Raw genomic sequence first — 22,939 nt, 5'->3', positions numbered from 1 at the left:
TTGTTTTTGTCTAGTTTTTTTTTTGGGCCACGACATTCATCAGGGAGGAGACTGCCCAGCGACTGCACCTTTTCGGCAGCATGAATATGCCAGCACTGTTTTCTATTTGGGAAGGATATCATTGCCATTTGACTGTCATCGCTGGACAGCTCTGGGGCGATTGTGCTTTTTTGCTCCTATAATGGGCAGTAATGTTCAGCCGAAAGGTTGTTGCTGTTGGACAGTCTGCTGCTGGATGGATGCATTGCTTGAGGAGCCCGCGATAAGGAGAAAGGAGCTTCAGCACACAGCACCAATGCGTAGTGTAACTGTTGCTTTGAATTAAACCACATTTCACCATGATACCACTGATCCACTGATGAAAAGGATGCATTGATCCTCTCCTCTCCTCATCTAGAACTGCTTCATGCAACAAAGAGGATGAAGAAAGTGCTTAAAGGACAACCAACACCATTTTGTTTCCTAACTGACATCAGAAAAACGTTTTATAGAATCTAAAATACCCAAAACACGCAGGCTGATATTTTTAGTCAAGTGAAAAACACAAATAAAAATGACTTAAAGTGTCCAAAACCAACTTCAAAATAAAACCGGAAATGGCCAGTTTCAGAAGGTCCCGCCCCATTGTTCGTGACGTCATGCCAAGACGTCTTGCCTTGCTCTAGAATCAAAACGGCTTCAAAATGGCTTCAGATTCAGAGAAGATGCTTTCTTGTTACTCATCCAGTTATGAATATAACTTAAATAGGTCTGAAGAGGAAAGCATATATCAATTCGAGCCGTCAATGACAGGATGTAGTGTCCCAGACAATGCAAAAGATGGCGCCCAAGCTTCGTTGGAATTGGGCTGATTTGTCTGCTGGAAATTTGTGTCACCGAATATCAAATAGTATGTATTTATTTATGTATTTATTGGCTCGCGCATTCTCACGCATCATGGAATTTCAGTTTAATTTGCTTTTGTGGGCCGGGTAAAATGATGTGGTGGGCCAGATTTGGCCCCCGGGCATTGACTTTGACACCTCTGGTGTAGGGTATTTATTTTAGTGGCCTCAGTAAAGCATTTTTGCTGTTTGCAGATGGTGTGGTACTGTTGAATCCTTCAAGCAGGGCTCTCCAACCTCACTGCAGCATTCCGTAGCCAAGTGGGAAGTGGTTGGGATGAAAATTAGCACCTCCAAACAAAGGAAACAATGGTCCTCAATCGGAAAAAGGTGGCCTTCTCAAAGTGGCAGAGGGTATCTTGCCCCATACAGGTAACATGCAACTTAAGAATGGGTTCCATTCCGACCAAGCAGTCGTAAGTCAAAATGGTCGAAAGTCGAAATCCATTAGAAAATGTTGAATAGAGACTTGGTGCTAAATGACTTGCAAATGATCCGATTCGGACGCCACGGGGGCAAGCGGGCGTGGGTCTGGGTTGGCGGTGTTATACCGTTTGCCCTCTCCCTGGACTTACCCCGTTCTCCATGCCGACGCGCGGCCCGACCCTACGACCGTATGCGCCGCCGACGCGCCTGACAGGCCACCTCGCCCCGAATAAGAACAAACTGTCTCAAAGAGGCGGCGGTGTTGGCCGTTGGCACGACACGGGTTTCTCGTCGCGGAGATCTCGCACGCCCGAGCACCAATGCCCGCCCTTCCTCAACCCTAGTCCTGGTCGGGCCGAGGCTGGCGTCGGGGGACCCTCCCCACGTTCTCGTCGCGGTGGTACCATGCGCCGACGCCCACCTGCCTCAAATTTGTCGTACGCATTGCTGGACTGCTAGCGCGTTGCGGTGCCAGGTGTAGAATTAAAATTTTAAAAATATGGTCTGGCGGTCATAGTCAAGTACGCGTGATCGTAAGTCGCGCCGGTCGTACGTTGGATGTTTCCTGTATTTGTTATTCGTATACTTGAGGGTTGGGCTAGTCGAAAGAGTGTGACATCACATACAGAAGGGAGGGGCCTACAACAAACAGTAGTTCGCTCTTGCAGTCTTAGTTAGACCATGATTGTGAGTTGTGGCGAACAAGAACTCCGGTATGTATGTGCCAACTACTACGTCTGTGTAAGCTCTCAGTCGTACAGGAGCGGTCAATCGATGAAAAGGATTCTTCAGCCGTCATCTGTACTTCTTTGAAGGTGTCGGACGTTTCGCGTCTCATCCAGCAGGCTTCGTCAACGAGCTAAATTTTGCTGGTAGCAAACTCAAGTCTTACTGGTAGTTTAGGCCCTATATATATCCCTACTGTCCAGACATGGCGGTGCCGGACTCTGCTATGATATGCTCTCAGGTTGGGGGGAGCAGAAGACTACTCCCTGCAGCTGCTCCACAGATTGTTCCTATCGTTTTGACCAACGACTGGCCTGATTGCCCCATTTCTGTCTGTAGTTAAGACTAATAATGCCCTAATAATGACGAATATTATTAGCCCAAAATGGGGAGATATGACCTATCATGGTCGCAACGGGAAATTTTGAAACTATATTGTGCTGTCAACATCAGGGTTATTTACGTGATGTTTTTGTGAAAAATATCACTTGCTGTATTTAAATTGAGAGACTGAAGCACGCAAATTTTGAACATACACCACTCAGCAGCATCACATGTGGGTTGGTCTTGAAACTCCCGGGGATTTCGGGCAAGATAAAAAATCCCCACTCTGCACCGAAATACAATGCCATTTATTTGGATTCAGTTGTGTGAGATACAAACCAGATACAGTGAGACCTCAACTTACGAACACTTTATATTATGAACTTTTCGTCTTACGAACGTCAAATTTATGAAAGTTAAACCTTATAATTAGCACTATTTTCATATTACACATCCACCACGGCTGGAACACCAAAGCACACGACCTTTGGATCTGGCAGAGTGATCTTTGGCGGAAGCACACGACCGAACATCGCTCCAGCCGGCGCTACTTTCCACACCCCCTCTCTCTGAATTCACACGTCCATCGCCTCCGAGGAGCTTTTCGCAGATAATTTTACTAATATGGGACCGGAAAATAAACACCACAGGCTCGTGTTCAGCCTCAGTTCAAATGTGGTGTGTTACTATAAATAAATTGAAGAAACTACCAGCCGTACATTTCTACTCTGCTCTGTTTATTTGTCATCCAAGACTTGCGGCGCGTTCAGGTTCAAGAATAGCGCGCGACTTCTTATGACTCGAGGCTGTTTGGAAAGCATTGTCTAACTGAATGAGCAGGGACAAACACTTGCCAACGTTTTTGTGTTGCGACACTTGAACCCTGTCAAGATGCGATAGAAGTGATTGTGATTGGCTAAAGGGTAGAGTCATGTGTCATGGTAAGCCAATTAGAGCTAGTGTTTTCACACACACCGGAACAGTGTGTCAATAGTTACGCTAAATTGTCACGTGCGAGTTGACAGCTGAGGCGGGCCGGCCGCTCGCGACACTTCAATTTCATTTCATTTCAACGAGTCACTGTCACCTCACCAGTGACATGATTACGACAAAAGTGAATTGCTGTGTCTTGTGCTGGCAAATCCAACAATTTGCTTTGCACGAGGTGACTGTTAGACGCGATGGCGTAAGTTTGTTGCTTTCCAGTTTCCGATCGCGAGCGTGCCATTTTATTCGCCCCGCACGCCTTCTTTTGTCTTGTTTTATTCCTCGTCCGTGGAATCATCTGACTCGCGCCTTTTGTTGTAATAAAGTCTCTGCCAGCACCTACGGGACTCGAAGTAAATGCAGATGACATCGAGGAGCTTGTTGCTGACCGTAATGAGGTCATCAACACAGAGAATTTGATTTGCCTTCAAGAGGACAAGCAGAAGCAGGCCATTCAGCAGTTGATGTGCAGGCTTTTATTGAACAGTTCCATCCAGAAAAGGCCATGAGAATCATCAACATGATGAATGATAATGTGATGCATCAGTTTAGTAAGACCTTACAAGTCAGAAAGCAAAATATGTCAATTAAGAGCCATCAATGACTATCACAAATGTAAATAAAGTGACTTTATTATACAGTGCAGTGTATTTCTTTCATTACAATACAATAGCACATTTATTATACATAGGATAAGGTAGGTTGTGTGTAGTTTTAAGGCTTATTTAGTTGAAAAGTATATTTTATGGAAACCCGGGAACGGATTATTCCCATTTTAATGGTTTCCTATGGGATTTTTTTTTTTGAGATCCACACTTTTTGCCTTACACACTCTGTCTGGGAAGTTCGTAAGTTGAGGTCTCACTGTCAACATTGTGGTATAAATAGTCAATTAAGGTTGTATTTCATCCCTCCAGATTGCCAGAATTGGTGCTTCAACTACTTTATATTTGCCTCTTCTGGGGCTAGGATTTTAAAACATTAAATCTGGTAAGTAATCTCAATTTCCACATAAATATGTCAGCAGTGGTTCAGATCTCCTGCCCCATTCGGTCGTCTCTCTTGCATTACGAGTACTTCAATTTAGTGCTGACTGTCATCGCTTTCCATGTCCTTTAAGTTGCTGATCTATGAGCCCAACAAGGGTCCTTCCTCTTCATCCAGATCCACTGGCTGCTTCTTTCTGCCACTTAAGAGACTGATCTAACTGTGTGCCGCAGAGCCTGTCCATGGATACCCAGGTCTTTTAGCAGTCTGATGGTGGAGGAAGCCACAAACCCTCTGCATCCAACTTAAATTGGATATACACATGTACCTTGGCTTTCCATCCTCGCTGTTACGCATCCACTACGAGTTCTGTGTAGCGCAACTTCTTGCGCTCATAGGCCTCTTCAACTGAGTTACCCCACGGGACTGTGAATTCTGTGATTTAGACAGCCTTGAGTGAAGGGGACCAGAACACCAAGTATGGTCTTAGGGTGGTGGCTGCAATGTCCGCTGGGAAAACCAATTGCTGGCCAATGTAAACTCGCATCTCCCAATCGCGGGCCCTGGATAGCTGTCCAAGTTGTTTAGTAGGAGGATGGTTGGGCTTTTTCTGTCCCTCTCGGACATGGTTTGCAAGGTGGTGATGGCAGTTGTGGATCCCAAAAAGCAGGCAGGAGGGAGCAGCGGGTTGTATTTGAGAAATTGTATTAAAATAAAGTCAACAGGAACAAAATCTAAAACATCAGTTATTCAAACAGAAAAATACAAAGTATCAAATAAAAACCAATAGTAAAAGTCTGACAAGATGAAACAAACACAAGCACAGCACACAATGCACAATGCATACAATTGCATACAATGACCCAACGCCGAATGGTCATGCCGGGAGACCTTTTGAATGCCACTGATTGTAACGACCAGCACCTGCGAGGCTGCAGGCAGGACTGACAGCGCTGCCCGTTGGTCGGCAATCCGAACGTGGCAGGCTGCCACTGATCGGGACGACCAGCACCTGTGCAGGTACAGGCGGGGCCGCCAGCGCCACCCGTTGGTCACCAACCAGATCATGACAGTACCCCCCCCTTCAAGGGACTGCTTCTAGAAGTCCCAACAGTCTCCCAAAAGGTCCAACTCGCCAGGAAACAATGGTGGAGACAGCAACCGTTGCCTCTCCAGCATATTATGGGCGCCGGCCTGATGGGAACGGGACTCAGCCTGACGTGGACGAAGACGCGGCGCGGATCGTCGTGGGCGTGAGTGCGATCCCTCTCCCACGTTCACGTGACGACGCATGGCTCAACGCGGACGTCGCACTGCCAGGCGCAGAGTGGCACCCCGGACGGCCGTATGGGGAACAGGTCTCGGTCGGACGTTGACTGTACTTCATATTTCACCATGAAGCTAATACGAAAATTTTAACCTGAATTTGAAAAAAAAAATCTGTCATTGAAACAAACTTTTATTTTCTAGACTGAATATATTTCATTCTACAGTAAAGTCTCGTTATAGCGATATTCAAGGGAGTCCGAAAAAATATCGATATAACCGGGACTATCGATATATCCGACCCTGTTTGCATGTAATTTTCTCCGTGCGTGCATAGAAATAGTATCGATATAACCGGGACTATCGATGTATCCGATATCGATATAACGAGACTTTACTGTATCACTCATCACTTTGGCTCTGATTGATACTTTGCACACTGTCTCACAGTTATTCTTGATAGGAACCACTTACAAACATTAAGGAATATCTTTCCATACTTATTTGTCATGTCTTATTTTATGATGATACTCGTGCAACGTGTTCTACCGAAGACACATGCCTTGTATTTCCTACACACTTGTCCAATAATGATGATTCGTATTCTAGGTAAATCAACTTTGGAATCAACTATTCAATGCTAAATTATTCACCTTTAGTTTCTGGTGGAAAGTATTCCACTTTACATTGTCACACCAGAGATTATGACATTTCAAGGGTTATTTTACTGATATTTTCCTCACACACTGTCCATCCTTGTTTTCTTGCAGTCCTTTTCGCCGCTATGAGTCATAACAGCCTCACATGTTGGGTCAGAGACCAGTAAATTGATGTCACAACCAAATAATTCAATGGACTTTATAATAAATGGCAACTGTGCCTGTTTTTTTTCCACATTTCCAATGTTGTCAACATTGTGGTATAAATAGTCAATTAAGGTTGTATTTCATCCCTCCAGATTGCCAGAATTGGTGCTTCAACTACTTTATATTTGCCTCTTCTGGGGCTAGGATTTTAAAACATTAAATCTGGTAAGTAATCTCAATTTCCACATAAATATGTCAGCAGTGGTTCAGATCTCCTGCCCCATTCGGTCGTCTCTCTTGCATTACGAGTACTTCAATTTAGTGCTGACTGTCATCGCTTTCCATGTCTCCTCTGGGATGCATTGTAAACCGGGCCGATATCGGACAGTTCCGTGTTAAAATCAAAAGGGATGTTAGCGGTTGCATGGCCACATTGTAAATCCGGGGAAGAGAACATTATTTACTTTAAAATTACACGGGCACAAAATCAAAGAAAGACAATTTTGGAGAATTTAGATTTTTTTTTTTCATCGGGTGTCGATAGGTATTTACCAATTTATTTTGATTGAAAAGGGCCACCTGGAAAGAGGTATCGGCCGGACGTTGACGTGGACGTCACGGCTCGTCAAGTGACGCAGTTCAAACTCGACACGGCGCTGACTAACGTGGGCGTTGCACTGCCAGGCACAGGGTGGAAATGAGACCGGTCCGTTGTACCTGCGAGATCCGACGGTTGGTCGGGTCATTCTGTCACGGTTTGCAAGGTGGTGATGGCAGTTGTGGATCCCAAAAAGCAGGCAGGAGGGAGCAGCAGATTGTATTTGAGAAATTGTATTAAAGTAAAGTCAACAGGAACAAAATCTAAAACATCAAAGTTATTCAAACAGAAAAATACAAAGTATCAAATAAAAACCAAGAGTAAAAGTCTGACAAGATGGAACAAACACATGCACATCATACAATGCATACACAATGCACAATGCATACAATTGCATGCAATGACCCGACGCCGAATGGTCGTGCCGGGAGCCCTTTTGACTGCCACTGATTGTAACGACCAGCACCAGCACCAGCTGTCAGCACCTGCGAGGCAGGTGCTGACAGCGCTACCCGTTGTTCGCCAACCCAGATGTGGCAGTCTGCCACTGATCGGGACGACCAACCGGTGCAGGTGCAGGTGGGGCCGACAGTGCCACGCTTTGGTCGCCAACCAGATCATGACAGAATGAAAGTCAATGGTGCTGTGCTGGAAGTGGTGGCTCTTATCAGCAAGTAGTTGATGGTATTCCTCTTGCTCTCAAGGACAACTGCCAAACTATTCAGGACCTGGTTGTGCCTCCAGGTGTAGTGGCCTTGTGTGAGGCTGGTCTTACAACCGGCCAGTATGTGTTCGAGAGTTTCTCGAGTTGGACAGAGGTCACAGGTTGGATCTTTGACATACCATTGGTGGAGTTTTTTTGGAGATGGGAGCACATCATTGATAGCTCTGATGAAGAAGCTGATGTTGCTGGCCTCCATTTCCCAAAGATCCCTCCAGCTGAGGTTTTTCTCTTCAATAGACCTTCCCACCTCATCCATTGTCCCTGCTTGGCAAGAGAGACAGCCTTTGCAGTTCTTTCAGCTTCCTCTTGGTGGCGCACCTCTTCCATCACCATTTTCCTTCTTTCCGATGTTGAGGCCTTATGCCAAGATGATTTGTTTGTCAGCCCAAACACCCCCCTCTTCCTAGCTGGATGTATCCCACAATGACGCTGTGCCTTAGGGCTGCTGTGGCCTGCTGCACTGCAATGGATGGCGTCCATTTCCGTTCGGTTGATAGGGGGGGTGCAGGTTAACTGATCTTCCGGACTTTGGAGTCTGTATTTTAGAGCACTTGTACTCTTAGGTGAGGCTTGTGATTGTAAGCTCAAGGACCCCTTTGCCATAGTGGCTGATGTTGGAACACCAAGCCATCTTTTCACATATCTAGTAATGACTCGCTCCATCTTCTCTACAGTTGAGAGTGGGACCTCATAGACTGTGTAATAATAATAATAATAATAATACAGTGATGCCTCGGCTTACGAACACTTTAGCTGACGAACTTTTCACCTTACGAACGTTAATTTCGCAAGAATATAACCTTGGCATATGAACTATTTTTCGGGAAACACACAGATCGCCACAATGAGTGATGTGTGATGTGAGTGATGTTGTGTGACTTTGCAGAACAACATGCTCGTGATAGTATGAGGGTTAGCACCCGTACTAGAAGCAAAACATGACTGCACAATTGTACCCATCTGATCAATTGCAACAATTTAAGGTGAATGATGAAAGTGATTGTGAAGCTTTTCCAATGGTTGAAGTAGCTAATCCGAATACTACGGACAACTACAACAGGACCATTTTTGTATCTAGGCCCTGGTGGAATAGCGATGTGGCTGAAGCGTGCAAAGGTTTAGGGGATTTTGTTGAAAACGCGGAAAGTTGGACGGTGAATTTTGAGACACGGAAATTCATGAGGAGGTGCCTTGGACACAATTGGAATCACAATGTCTCTCTCCCGGCAAATTGGCGTTTTTCTGTTTATTATGTTTGTTAAGTCATTATAAGTGCCTATGCCAGGGGTCGGGAACCTATGGCTCGCGAGCCATATATGGCTCTTTTGGTGATTGCATATGGCTCGCCGATAAATATTACATATTATAATACATATTGTCGTTTTTTTCGTCGTTCATTTCCCGTTGGGGCTGCAGTTGGCGGAAAGCGCAATTTTGATCGGATGACACTGACCTAGAATGGCTGAAAGCGCCATGTTGATTGGATGATAGTGGCCGTCATGTTGAAACAGGTAAACGCCCCTTTAAATGAGCCCAACTTGTGCAATTCAGCCTGAATGCACCGGAGCATTAGAGGAGAGAAAATGTTCTGATTCTAATTTGCAATGAAACAATACCATCGATGAAACAGTCGAATGTCAGTGACATTTTAACAAGCCCCATGTAAACGTTAGCATCGACATACTTCTTCGAGAAATAGATTGCAGATAGCAAGTGTGGAAGCTTATGAGCCGCGTGCAGGCTAGCTAGCAGTAACTTCGCCTCTGGACCAGCAAAATGAATTTCATTCCGATCGTTTTCCTGGATTTTTACCAAACACGAGGAACAGAAAACCATCCATGTTAACGGTGAGTACTATCACAAAGTTATTTTAAATAATACATTCTGATATTTTGTTGAAAAGTGGCCGCGCGTGCGCGTGTGTGTGTGCTCGCTTGCACGCGAGCGTTTGTATGTGCGCGCACGCGAGCGTTTGTATGTGCGCGCGCGCGTGCGTGTGGCTCTCGCTGAAAAACATTTCTAAATATTTTACTTGTATGGCTCTCTTAGTCAAAAAGGTTCCCGACCCCTGGCCTATGCTATACATCTGTTGTGTGTCCATGATGTGAACACACCCATGTTAATGCATCCATTGTCTGTAAATCATGTGTGTCCGGCAGTGACGTGCGGTGAGGTTCATTTCTGGTGAGGCACTGACGTCATCATAGTCAGATTTACAAACATATGAACTCTACAGAGTAGTTTATTCACCATTTGATTGGCAACAGTTAACGTATTTTGTTTAAAATTTCATGTCAGCATTTTTTATATATACAAACTGTAGCATAGAAAAAAATAATTAAAAAAAATGTTTTTGTCATGTTACCTTTAGTTCATGCGCCGCTCCTTCTGAAGAAAGGCATCGATAACTTCTTTGTAGAAGCCTTCCTTATCTTTTTTCAGTTTTAAAAGTCTCTCTGTCTCAACGGAGATCACTGCCAGTGAAGAAAGTAGTCCTTGATCAGTCCTGTTCCAACTGTATGTTTTCAGTGCTGAGAATGACAATCTTGTCTACTTCTCCAGCAACAAATGGGGCTGCACCGATCTCCTTTTTAATGTCATTTTTAATGACGTCATCAACTGCTTCAATTAAATCGTTCTGTATTCTGTTTCACAGGCTAGAAAATATAGTGGATGTCCCAAAATGACTCGCTACCCTGTCATCTTTCTGAGCGAAAGCATGTAATAGTTCAACATAGTTGCCACGATGAGCAGAGCCCTTACTTTCATCATTTCCACGAAATGCCAGCTGTTGTTTGGCAAGGAAGCAGGTGGCATTGATGAGATCTTTTAAAATCTCCCGCTTCTCCTTTACCTTAGCATTGTGGATGCTGATGTTGAGTCTTCGCTCATTTTTGATGAGGCTCCGTTGTAAAATTTTCAGGTCACAATATCCCATTTGAGTCCAGACATTGTCACAAATTGATAACAGAAGGCAGGAAAAGCAGAAAAGGCGCTTTCTTGCTGGACATCCACACAGCCAGCCTTTTCGTTTCGTGTGTTCCAGTCCGCCTGAAAAGAGCGAGCGAGTATTGTGTCCCGTTGTCTGAAGCAAACCTTTTAGCTCCGGTGTTGATCTTCCTTTAATTATTACCTCCTGCTTCGATTGAAAGTCCAGTTTAGAAAATTCTTTCAATTTAGATATATAATCCTCCATTCTGAAAGTGAGGCCATGCAACACGGAAAAATGACTGCAGGGTTGCACTTTACTTGCTAACTGTTTACTGTAGCTTTCTGTCTCTAATTCTATTATTCTTATCAGAATCAGAATCAGAATCAGAATACCTTTATTCGTCCCGCAATGGGGAAATTTGCAGTCCACAGCAGCAATTGAAGAGGGATGGGGTTGGGGTGGGAGTGAAAGGATAGAAAACAAGATATTCTAAGCATAACAACATTATTAATATATCTTATTAATCTCTGGAATCACAAGCCTGTCATGAGGCGGGAGAACTGTGTGCCTCACCTACGCACAGTGTTTTGATAAAAATAAAACAAAATAAACACTGGAGTACAGTGTTAATAATGTACAATGACTCTACATTATATACACCAGCTAAACTGTAGAAATTTAGTTCATATACTAAATGTGTTTGAACGCTTTAATAGCGATATGCAGAAGGACAGCAATGCGGTCTCACTGCAGAGCAAGCCAGCACAGTAAGCATAGTGATTGCGCAATCCATAGTGAGGATCAGCCGGCTGGTGCCTCACTGCTCGTCTCTACTTAGTATTTGAACGGTAAATGTGAAAATTCAGCGATTTAGAAAAAAATCCTAAAACGGTGAAGTTAAATAGACAAGAACTTTAAAGTACAAATCACTAAATACATATAACTGTTTAATTTATTTTTTCATTTGATATTTCCATGACGACAGGTGAGGCACTGCCTCCCCTGCCTCCACTGACTGCACGTCACTGGTGTCCGGAATATTCTGCAAATAAACCCTTCGAAGGTACTGTTCATCGACTCCAGCTTTTATTTGGATTACCAAAATACTCATCATCCAATATTAACGAACATGCGGAGGAGAGAAGGCCATCTCCAAACACATCTAGAAAAGACTGGTTGCAAGGCTTCTTTGGGTCTTCTTTGGGAACTTGTGTTTTCAGGACATCTTTTGTTGGGACAAGGACGAACGTTGACAACCAAAAGAAAACAGGCAATTTTGCAGGTCCCGGGACCAAAGATGAAGAAACAGATTATGACATTTTTGGTACGATGCAATTAATGCAGAACTTGGATTCTGCACTACCCACAAGTCACCCAACCATGGACAATCAGTGGACTGAAGAAGGTGACAAAGCCTTCACATAATTGAAAGATTCGATAGCTAATACAAGTGTTTTGGCTTTGCCTGACTGTGGCAGGCCTTTTGTTCAAACACTTCACTGCAAAGACAAATACATGTCTTGCTACAAAAACATGGGACCAGTTGCATTTTGTTCTAAAAGACTTGATCTGGTACCAGCAGCCCTTCCGGCGTGTGTTAGAGCGGTGTGTGCTGCAGCATTGGCTGTTCATTCATCAGCTGAACGTGTGCTTTTCCATCCCACAACGCTGATGGTGCCACACTCAGTTGACTTATTGATTACAGGGATGAAAATGACTTTCTTGTCGCCAGCACAGCAACTGTCTGTCATGACCACACTGCTAGAACAACCACACATAACAGTTGAGAGGTGCAATAGCATTAACCCAGAGACACTTGTCCCTCTACCTGTTGATGGAAAACCACATCCATTCGTTGACAAAATAAATGAAAACTGCAAGCCACTACCGGACTTGAAAGACACACCCTTACCTGACAGCATCCACCTGTATGTGTATGTAAATTTCTCCACTGTGAGACTAATAAAGGCATATCCAATATCCAATATATATATGTTGATGGCTCTGCATCTAAGTCAGACGCAGGTGGTAACCGGGTGGGTTATGCCGTTGTGACACGACAAAACTGTTGCTGACGGCACATTACAAACACTTATTCAACACAAGCGGCATAAATTGTTGCATTGACTGAAGCATGCAAATGCTTAAAAGGAAAGACAGTGACGGTATTTACAGACAGCCAACATGCGTTTTCCACACTTCACTGCTTTGCGGCCCAGTGGAGCCGCAGAGGAATGACCACTTCGACTGGTCGTGTTCAACCAGTTGAACACGCTGACTTGTTGAGAGATTTGTTGTAAACTATCCTCCTTCCAGAGAACGTGGCTGTATGCAAATTTGCAGCCCACACAAAGGTTAAAGACAGGAATAGCTCAGGTAATGCTAGAGCAGACTCAGCCGCCAAAAAGGCTGCTCTTACCACTCTCAATCTTTTGAGTCAAGAGTTTCGTGAATTAGTGCCCATACAAGCTTTGAAAGAAATGCCAGTGTTAGCGTCGCAATTCGAAAAAGATCTGTGGTAAGCTGATGGTGCTACGCCAGTTGGTGGGCTGTATACATTTGATAACAAACCATGTTTACCAAGAAACATGTTTCCTTATGGTGGCTATGTTGAGCCATAAAAGTGGCAACAGGGGGGGTGGTTTCTATAGTAGAAACACATTCCATTTAACCAGAGGTTTCAACTCATATGTACACACTTTTTGTCTGAGTTTCTTGATATGCTGTAAACACAATCCCCAAGGTACTACATGACCAAAAATAAGAACATTTTCACAGGGGTCACACCCCTTTGGTGTGGCCCACATGGACTTCATTGAATTAAGCGCAAGTGGTCCTGATAAATACTCCTTAGTGCTAATGGATTCATTCACCAAATGGGTAGAAATTGTTCCCTCCAAAAAGGCAGATGTACTAACAGTGGTAAAAGCATTATGCGAACACATTATTCCAGAACATGGTATACCGAAAATAATTTGGAGTGATAATGGACCGCATTTTATTAATGATGTAATAACCAAAATTCCTGAACATTTAGGTTTTAAATAAAAAAAAAAATACTGTGCATATCACCGATAAAGTGCAGGGTTAGTACAAAATACTAATGGTGCAGTTAAAAATAGACTCAGAAAAACCATGGAGAGAACAGGCAAACCATGGCCAGAATGTCTATTTTTGGTAAAGGTATATATGAGAATAACAGCCACTAATAATGGTTTAACACGTTTTGAGATATTGCATGCCAGAGTCTGCTAAAGGAAGTATGAAAGGTCTGCCATTGGTCCATTCAAAGTTCGACATGCAATGGCATCAGGGCAGCTGTGCTCGGAAAGCTGCACAAACCATCCCCAAGATAGCTAATTTTCTCCCAACTGGGAGTATGACAAATGTTAAGCAGATTCCTTACTTACAGACAGTGTATTGTAGGTGTTCAAATACCTGACATGTTTCGGCGACTACTTCCGCCTTCGTCAGAGTGTCACGGATGTTGCTGTGACGCGCCATTTTCAGCTGGTGTTGCTATGAGGGCGTGACCTACCTGTCAGAACTGACAGGCAAGCCACGCCCCCCGCTGTCCGCTCGTCCCTCCAGGATGCTGCTCCAGGTAGTAGAGAGCATGTAAGCTCCCTCATCCCTGTTGATGGTCCTTGGTCCTCGCTTTCGGATTTCAATGGCCTCCCTGATCCAGCGCTGATGTTTGTTGTCTTCGGTGCGGATGACTCTGGCCTTCTCCCAGTCCATGATGTGGTTCTCTCTTTTGCAGTGGTCCGTGATGGCTGATTTATGGTGCTCCTGTTGTGCTTGTTCTTTTATTGCTCTTGTTTGGATTGTTGCCGTCTCCTTCTCGCACTCGTTGTTGTGCTCTTTTTTTCTTGTATTGAAACTCCTTCCTGTCTCCCCGATGTATGATTTATTGCATGACTTGCATGGGATTTCATATATTGAGTTACATTTGTTTTCCGGGAGTATTTTGTCCTTTGGGTGTACCAAGATTTGACGGAGAGTTGTGTGTGGTTTGACCGGTGTGTTTATGTTGTGTTTCCTCAGTGCCCTTTGTATGCGTTCTGTGATTCCTCTTATGTACGGTAGTGTTACCATTGCTCTGTGTTCTTGTTTGTTTGTTTGCTTTTTCTTTCTCCCCTGTCTTGTGTTGTTTTTGTTTTTGACCTGCTCTGCCCCTTTAGTTATTGCCCACTGGGGATATTGGCATTTTTTCAGTGCGTGTTGTATATGTTTTTCCTCCTGTGTTTTGTCTTCCGGGTCCGTGATTATTGTGGTGCGTTCATGTAATGTTCTGACGACTGACAACTTATGAATAGTGGGGTGTTCAGATGTCCAAAGGAGATATTGGTCAGTATGTGTAGGTTTCCTGTGTACTTTTATTTTGATGTCCCCGTTGTCCGTGTGGTGTATGTTCAAGTCCAAGAAGGCGATGGAGTGGTTTGTTTCTTCTTCATGGGTGAACTTGATACTGCCTGTGGTATCTATGGAGTTGAGGTGTTCCGTAAGCTGTTGCGTATGTCCTGTTTTGATTTTTTCCAAGATGTCGTCCACATACCGTTTCCATAGTGTTGGTTTGTATATTTCCGGGGCTGTTGAAAGTGCTTTCTGTTCCAGGTCCTCCATGAAGAATCCACACATGATGGCAGAGAGTGGGTCCCCCATGGCGAACCCTTCTTTTTGTCTGTATATGGTGTATCTGTATTGGAAATATGTGGATGTGGCTATGAATTGAAGTAGCTGGGTTATGTCTTGTGCTGTAAGATTTGTGCGTTTTTTGAGTGTCCTGTCTGTTTTGAGTCTGTCCTGTACTATCTGAATGGTGGCTTTGGTGGGTGTTTTTGTGAAAAGTGAGGTGACGTCATGTGATATGAACATTTCGTCTTTCTGTAATTTTATGGTGGCGAGTTCTGTGGCGAGTTGCTTTGAGTTCTCGCAGTGTTGGTCCGTGTGTCCCAGTAATGGTTTTATTATTTCCGATAGTGCTTTGGAGAGGTTGTATGTGACTGATCCGATGCTGTCTACTATGGGGCGGAGGGGTGCATCGGGTTTATGTATTTTTGGCGTGCCGTAAATCCTGAGGATGATGTTTGCTGTAGGTACCAGGTGGTTGTACGACTCTTTGTTTATTTTATTTTCGTTTAATAGGGGTTTGAGTAGTGCTTTAAGTTTGTTTTTCTTTTCTTCTGTTGGGTCTTTCTTTAATATTTCATAGGCGTCGTCCTGTAATAACTGCTGCATCTGTTTTTCGTATTTTTCTGTGTCCATAATAACTGTTGTTCTGCCTTTGTCTGCGGGGAGTATTGTGATGTCTTCGTTTTTTGATAGTGTTATCATGGCTCTTGCTTCCTCTTTAGTAATATTGCTGGGTGGTGGTTTGGCCGTTTTTAAAATGCCTGCTATTTCATTGCGTAGTGCTGCTTTTTGTCCTGGGTTCTGTATTTTTTCACACGCTAATTCCGTTGCGAGAATGAAATCGTCGTATGGTATTTTTTTGGGGGTGACTGCGTAGTTGAGACCTTTTGATAATATGCTGCGTTCTGCTTGTGTGAGGTTGTGGCGTGACATGTTATGTATCCATTTGTCGTTTGTCTGAAATGTGTTTAATTCGGCCTTTTTCTTTTGCGTGATGAGTTTGTCTAATTTCCGGATGTGTCGGTTTTTGGTCGCGGTGAATTCCTGTTCGTGTATGTTGTGAAGTTGTCCGTGTAGCGTTGTTTTTGTGTAATTGTCCAGGGGGAATCGGAGTTCGAATTGCTCCGTTTGCCGCTGTAGATCACTGCTAATGTTATTGAGTTTGTTTGCTGTGCATCGTATTCGTTCTTTTATCAGAGTCATCCGCACCTTTTGATGATTCTTTCCGCGTTCCTGGTTGGGATCGGGTTTTTAATCCTCAGACTGGCCGGAACGACTTCTTCGTCCCGGCAGCGCAGGTTGAATCTCAGGTGGTTTCGATAGCGAGCCCGTTTCCTTGACAGCTTTTCGAGGAGGCGAAACTCCTTGACGCATGTCTCTCCAAAACTTTCGCGTCATCGACGAGCGGACAGCGGGGGGCGTGGCTTGCCTGTCAGTTCTGACAGGTAGGTCACGCCCTCATAGCAACACCAGCTGAAAATGGCGCGTCACAGCAACATCCGTGACACTCTGACGAAGGCGGAAGTAGTCGCCGAAACATGTCAGGTATTTGAACACCTACAATACACTGTCTGTAAGTAAGGAATCTGCTTAACATTAGTTATCAAGTAGACAGGATGAATTTAGTACAACGATGGGAGTATGACAGATATCCAACTTGCCGTCTGCCCCTTCCAAACCACGCATCAGGCTGCCAGTCTCGGTGGAGGCGGCTGACAGCACTGCCCAAGGGCCAGGGGTCAAGGACACGTTATACCAATCGTTTGCAGGGGAAGGACATGAGTGGAACCCGTTGTCTTTGAACACTGGGTACCGATATGCAACACTCATTGCAAAGCAAAATGGAAAAAGTAATTGTTTTGTATGTTCTTATATGCCTCATTCTGTGACACAACAACGCGTGCATTTGAAGGTATTTGGAGAAGTGAGGGAGACATCTTATTTACCCTTAGTGGACATCTGTCAACCAGGAATTTCCTAACCAGATGTAAAAAAAAATATTAGCATAAAAAGTATGACTACTGCATTACATTGAAAATTGATTAATAACAAAAAAAGTTGTGGATGTCACACAGAAGCCGCAGTGGCGCCGATCGAAGAAACTCCCTCTCCATACGACGGGACAAGTGTTTTTCCGGCCCCACTATTTTGTATCTTTGGATCCAAAATGTTGACATGCAAGTGATTTTTGACAGATTGGTATAAAGTCCTCACCAGACAGATCGGTATGAAGGCTGCATCACAGCATACGCCGCACCGATCCGCCTGTCGATCTCTCGCTCCCTCCTACCCTCATTAAACAAGACTCCCACATACTTAAACCATTGTCTCAGATTTGTAGATGTTGATTCTCATTCCAATTGCTTCACATTCGGCTCTGAAACGAGAGGTCCGCTTGAAGGCCCCAACAGTACCATATTCTGCAAAAAGCAGAGATGTTATACTGAGGCCACAAAAACAGAACCCTTCAATGCTTCGGCTGCGCCTAGAAATTCTGTCCATAATGGTTATGAACAGAATCTGTGACAAAGGGTAGCCATTGCGGAGCCCAACCCTCACTGGAAAGGATTCTGACTTACTGCCGGCAATGCGAAACAAACTCTGATATTGGGTGTATAAGGACCGAACGGCCCTAAAATCACATAAATAAAACAATATTAACGAAAAAAATATGTTTTTTTTAAATGTACTGTATATTTACAGTTAGGCCTGAAAATATTTTGTTATCAATGGATACATTACATTTTGTGTGCTGCACTAATCATTGGTAAAGTTATTTCATTGTTGCCAGTTTTACCGATCGGGCCTCATTTTGTTCTTGTATTCGCTTCACAACCTCACCTCACCTCGCCCATCTGAGAGAGATTACCTGGAAATCATTTGAGGAAAGGTTGGTCAAATTCTAAAAAAGAACAAAAAAGTGCCAACCAATATTCTTTTAATCCACCTTCAACACATGTTTTTTTTCCTCCCCGGACATACCTACACACAAAGCGAATGTAAAAATGTCATTTGGCATTTGATTCAGAAATCAATGTTAGGCCCTTTTGTTCCAATGCATTAATTCTTATTTTCAACAAGATATTAGCGATAATTAAAAAGCTTACAGGCTTTTCCACCTCTTGAATTATCTCTTTTTGCTTTTGGACAATTGAACTGACATATACTCTGTCCTTTCTTTCTTTTCTACAATTCGCTCCTGCCCAAAAGGAAGTCTCTCAGGCCTGTCCAATTGGCTCTGGCCACCACATGCACATTTCACTAGTGGATATGAAAAATAAGGAAAAATCTGTCGTCTCGCTCCCTCAGCTCCACTCCCGGTCATTCTCATGCACATGCACACACACAGACACACACACAATCACACACTGACAAACAAACACGCACACACACACATATATACACACACACACACACACACACACACACACACACACACACACACACACACACACACACACACACACACACACACATACGCACACACACACACACACACACACACACACTTGGTCAATGTGTGGTGTGGGGACACCATCAGGGCCCACAAAAGAGAAATAACTCCAAAAGATAATGATGCCTGCGAAGAATTAAATCTCCCTAAAATAGTGTCCTCGCACTAACTTTCTCAATGCATTTTGTAAAATTGCCTGTTGTGTCCAAGTGTTCTATTTTATCATGAAAATTACTGTGCCTCATTTAGATCATTTTATGTTACTTCCGGGTTGAGTGAATGCTGTTGCGTGTGGCTGCCGCTGGTCACCTGCAGAAAAAATATCCTGTGACTAAAGTGTACTTGAGTTTTGAAAGCAGCTTATAAATGAAATTTATTATTATTATTATTATTATTATTATTATTATTATTATTATTATTATTATTATTATTATTATTATTATTCAGGCAGGCAGCGGCTGGAGAAAAATGTCAGGTGTGATGTATGATAGAAGGGTTTCAGCTAGGATGAAAGGAAAAGTGTATAAAACCGTGGTGAGACCAGCCATGATGTTTGGACTGGAGACAGTGCCACTGAAGAAAAGACAGGAAGCAGAGCTGGAGGTAGCAGAGCTGAAGATGTTGAAGTTTTCTTTGGGAGTGACCAGGTTGGATAGGATCAGGAATGAGTAAATTAGAGGGACAACCCATATTAGAGGCTTTGGAGAGAAAGTCAGAGAGGCCAGACTGAGATCGTTTGGACATGTCCTGAGGAGAGAGAGCGACTATATCGGGAAAAGGATGCTGAGCCTTGAACTGCCAGACAGGAGGTCGAGAGGAAGACCGAAGAGGAGGTTTATGGATGTGGTCAAAGAGGACATGAAGGTAGCTGGTGTGAGGGAAGAGGATGCACAAAACCGGGATAGATGGATGACATTGATTCACTATGGCGACCCCTGAGGGGAAAAGCCGAAGAAGAAGATTATTATTATTATTATTATTATTATTATTATTATTATTATTATTATTAAGTCCGTGATGTGGCTAAAGGATCTTGTGTGTTTGACAAACAAAGGCCCCTAATATTAGAAGTGGACACACTTTTGCTTATTTTCATCAATGATAAACGATTGGCAGGAGAGAGTCTGAGTAAAGATACGGTTTGCGACAAAGCTAATTAATAAAGATTTTGGGGATAAAAAAGATCCTAGTATTGGTCCTGAAGAGTATGATTTTAAAGCAAGCAGAGGATGTTTAGAAAAGTGAGTGTACCCGTTGATTGGCTAGCAACTGGTCCACCTACTGCCCAAAGACTGCTGGAATGGGTGCCAAGACACCCCGTGACAGACAGAGAGAGAAAGAGAGATGTTCAAATGTTAGTGTTGATGTTAAAATTGGTGAAAATAATCCATATACAGTAAAACATAGTTTGGTTTAATCCATCCATCCATCCATCTTCTGACGCTTATCCGGGGTCGGGTCGCGGGGGCAGGAGCTTCAGTAGGGAAGCCCAGACTTCCCTCTCCCCAGCCACTTCTTCCAGCTCATCCTGGCGGATCCCGAGGCGTTCCCAGGCCAGCTGGGAGACATAGTCTCTCCAGCGTGTTCTGGGTCATCCCCGCGGTCTCCTGCCAGTGGGGAATGGTCGGAACACCTCACCAGGGAGGCGTCCTGGGGACATCCTAATCAGATGCCCGAGCCACCTCATCTGGCTCCTCTCTACGTGGAGGTGAAGCGTCTCGACTTTGAGCTCCTCCCAGATGACCGAGCTTCTCACCTTATCCCGAAGGGAGAGCCCGGACACTCTACGGAGAAAGCTCTTTTCGGCCGCTTGCATCTGGGATCTCGTTCTTTCGGACACAACCCATAGCTCGTGACCATAGATGAGGGTTGGGACGTAGATCGACCGGTAGATTGAAAGCTTTGCTTTTTGGCTCAGCACCTTCTTCACCACGACAGATCGGTACAAAGTCCGAATCACAGCAGATGCCGCACCAATCTACCAGTCGACCTCTCGCTCCCTCACACCCTCATTCGTGAACAAGACACCCAGATACTTAAACTCCTCCACTTGAGGCAAAATCACCTCCCCGACCCGGAGAGGGCACTCCACCCTTTTCCGACTGAGAACCATTGTCTCAGATTTGGAGGTGCGGATTCTTATCCCAGCCGTTTCACATTCGACTGCGAAACGCTCGAGAGAGAGTTGGAGAGCTCCACTTGAAGGCCCCATCAGTACCACATCATCTGCAAAAAGTAGAGATGCTATACTGAGGCTACCAAAACGGAAACCTTCAACGCTTCGGCTGCGCCTAGAAATTCTGTCCATAAACGTTATGAACAGAATCGGTGACAAAGGGCAGCCTTGGCGGAGCCCAACCCTTACTGGAAACGATTCCGACTTATTGCCGGCAATGCGAACCAGAATCTGACATCGGTCGTATAGGGACCGAACGGCCCATATCAGGCGCTCCTGTACCCCATTCTCCCGAAGCACCCTCCACAGAAATCCCATGCACCCTCGAGGACCCTGCTAAGGTTGTAGAGCTGGTCCACTTTTCCGCGGCTGGAACGAAAACCACACTGTTCTTCCTCAATCTGAGGCTCAACTTTCCAACGGACCCGCCCCTCTAGAACCTCTGAATAGACCTTTCCAGGGAGGCGGAGGAGTATGATCCCTCTGTAGTTGGAACACACCCTCCGGTCTCCCTTTTTAAAAACGGGGACCACCACCCCGGTCTGCATATCCAGAGGCACTCTCCCCGATGACTACGCAATGTTGCAGAGGTGTGTCAGCTAAGACAGCCCCACAATATTCAGAGCCTTTAGGAACTCCAGTCGGATCTAATCCACCCCCGGGGCCTTGCCACCGAGGAGCTTTTTAACCACCTCGGCGACTTCAGCTACAGAGATCGGAGAGCCCACCTCGGAGTCCCCAGACACTGCTTCCTCCAAGGAAGGCGTGTTGGTGGAGTTGAGGAGGTCTTCGAAGTACTCTGCCCACGGGTTCACGGCGTCTCGAGTTTGGTTTGATAGTATTTTATAAATGGCCTGCTTTATTATTATGTGTGTACACTATTCATGCTCTAAAATAGTTCGGTGGTTTAAAAAAACGCTTTATAGACTTGGAACGCATTTTAAAAAAATACATTGATTATAATGGGAAATGCTGTTTCGTTTTTTGAACAAATTGGTTTTCGAAAAGGTTTCTGGAAAGGATCTCTAAACACTAACCCAAATCTAACTCTATAGTGACTGTAATTTTGCACAACCATGTGAAACAGCATCCTGTAATAAACATTGTAGCCCCAGCTATGTACTCACGTGAACCACTGTTACTGAGCTATACGATCTCAAACACCAGACACTTTGAGGCGCTCAAAGATACCCTCCTAATTGCACACTTGTTGTCCTACAAATGCAGTGACTGTTAACTTTAAAATTGATGAATGACTTTCTGCACCAACTATACAACTGTTATCGTATTTATTATACGACTGATCAGTTTAGCTCTGCTGATACTTTGCATATTGTTTCAAAGTTGTTCCTGAGAGGTACCGCTTTCATTAAGGAATGCACTTCCATATTTATTTGCCACAGCTATTTTGATGATAATACCAATGCATCGTGTTCTACCGGGAACAAATTCCTTGTGTGTTCTACATACGTAGCCAAAAAAGATTATGACTATCTGGGTGGCTAGCTATCTGGCTAGCTATCTGTTGGCTATTTATTGGCTATCTACTAGCTGGCTACTTAGCTTTCTATCTAATAACTTCCGGGATGTTGATGTTATTTATGTTTATGAACAGCAGCACTTCAATGTCATGTGCTGCTGATATTTCCTCATGCATTTGTAGCAGAGGAGAAATATAACCACAATAAATTGCTCATATATGAATATCTATTCAAAAACGTAATTTGGGTACTTTGTGCAAAAGGCTAGAGGCCCCAGAAGACTTCCTCTTCCTAATGCACACGAGTCAGCGACGTGTTTGTGCGTGTATGGTCTCTTCCTCCATCGCTCTCCCTTCCTGCTGCCTACTCCCTGAATCTCTGGAGAATCTTTAAAGCCTCCTCTCTAGACTTAGAGGAGACACATTGTCTTCTGTTGAAATAGCCAGAGCACTAATTGGCTGGAGAGAAGTTTGGAGACAACAGAGTGAACAGACTTGATGTTCGTGTGTGTGTGTGTGTGTGTGTGTGTGTGT

The 22,939-nt window shown here is 44.2% G+C and overlaps 1 long non-coding RNA gene across 1 annotated transcript in view; it reads right to left on the bottom strand.

Moving 5' to 3' along the window:
• Positions 1-22,939, bottom strand: part of LOC148892061 (uncharacterized) — a 61,390-nt gene that overhangs the window by 325 nt on the left and 38,126 nt on the right. The gene's annotated exons all lie outside the window — the stretch shown is intronic.

The sequence above is a fragment of the Hippocampus bargibanti genome, linkage group LG10 (genome assembly GCF_051943395.1).
Source record: "Hippocampus bargibanti isolate YZ-2025 linkage group LG10, ASM5194339v1, whole genome shotgun sequence".
Taxonomy (NCBI): Eukaryota; Metazoa; Chordata; class Actinopteri; order Syngnathiformes; family Syngnathidae; genus Hippocampus; species Hippocampus bargibanti.
The sequence above is the reverse complement of the archived record's forward strand: the minus strand, read 5'-3'. Positions and strand labels throughout refer to the sequence as shown.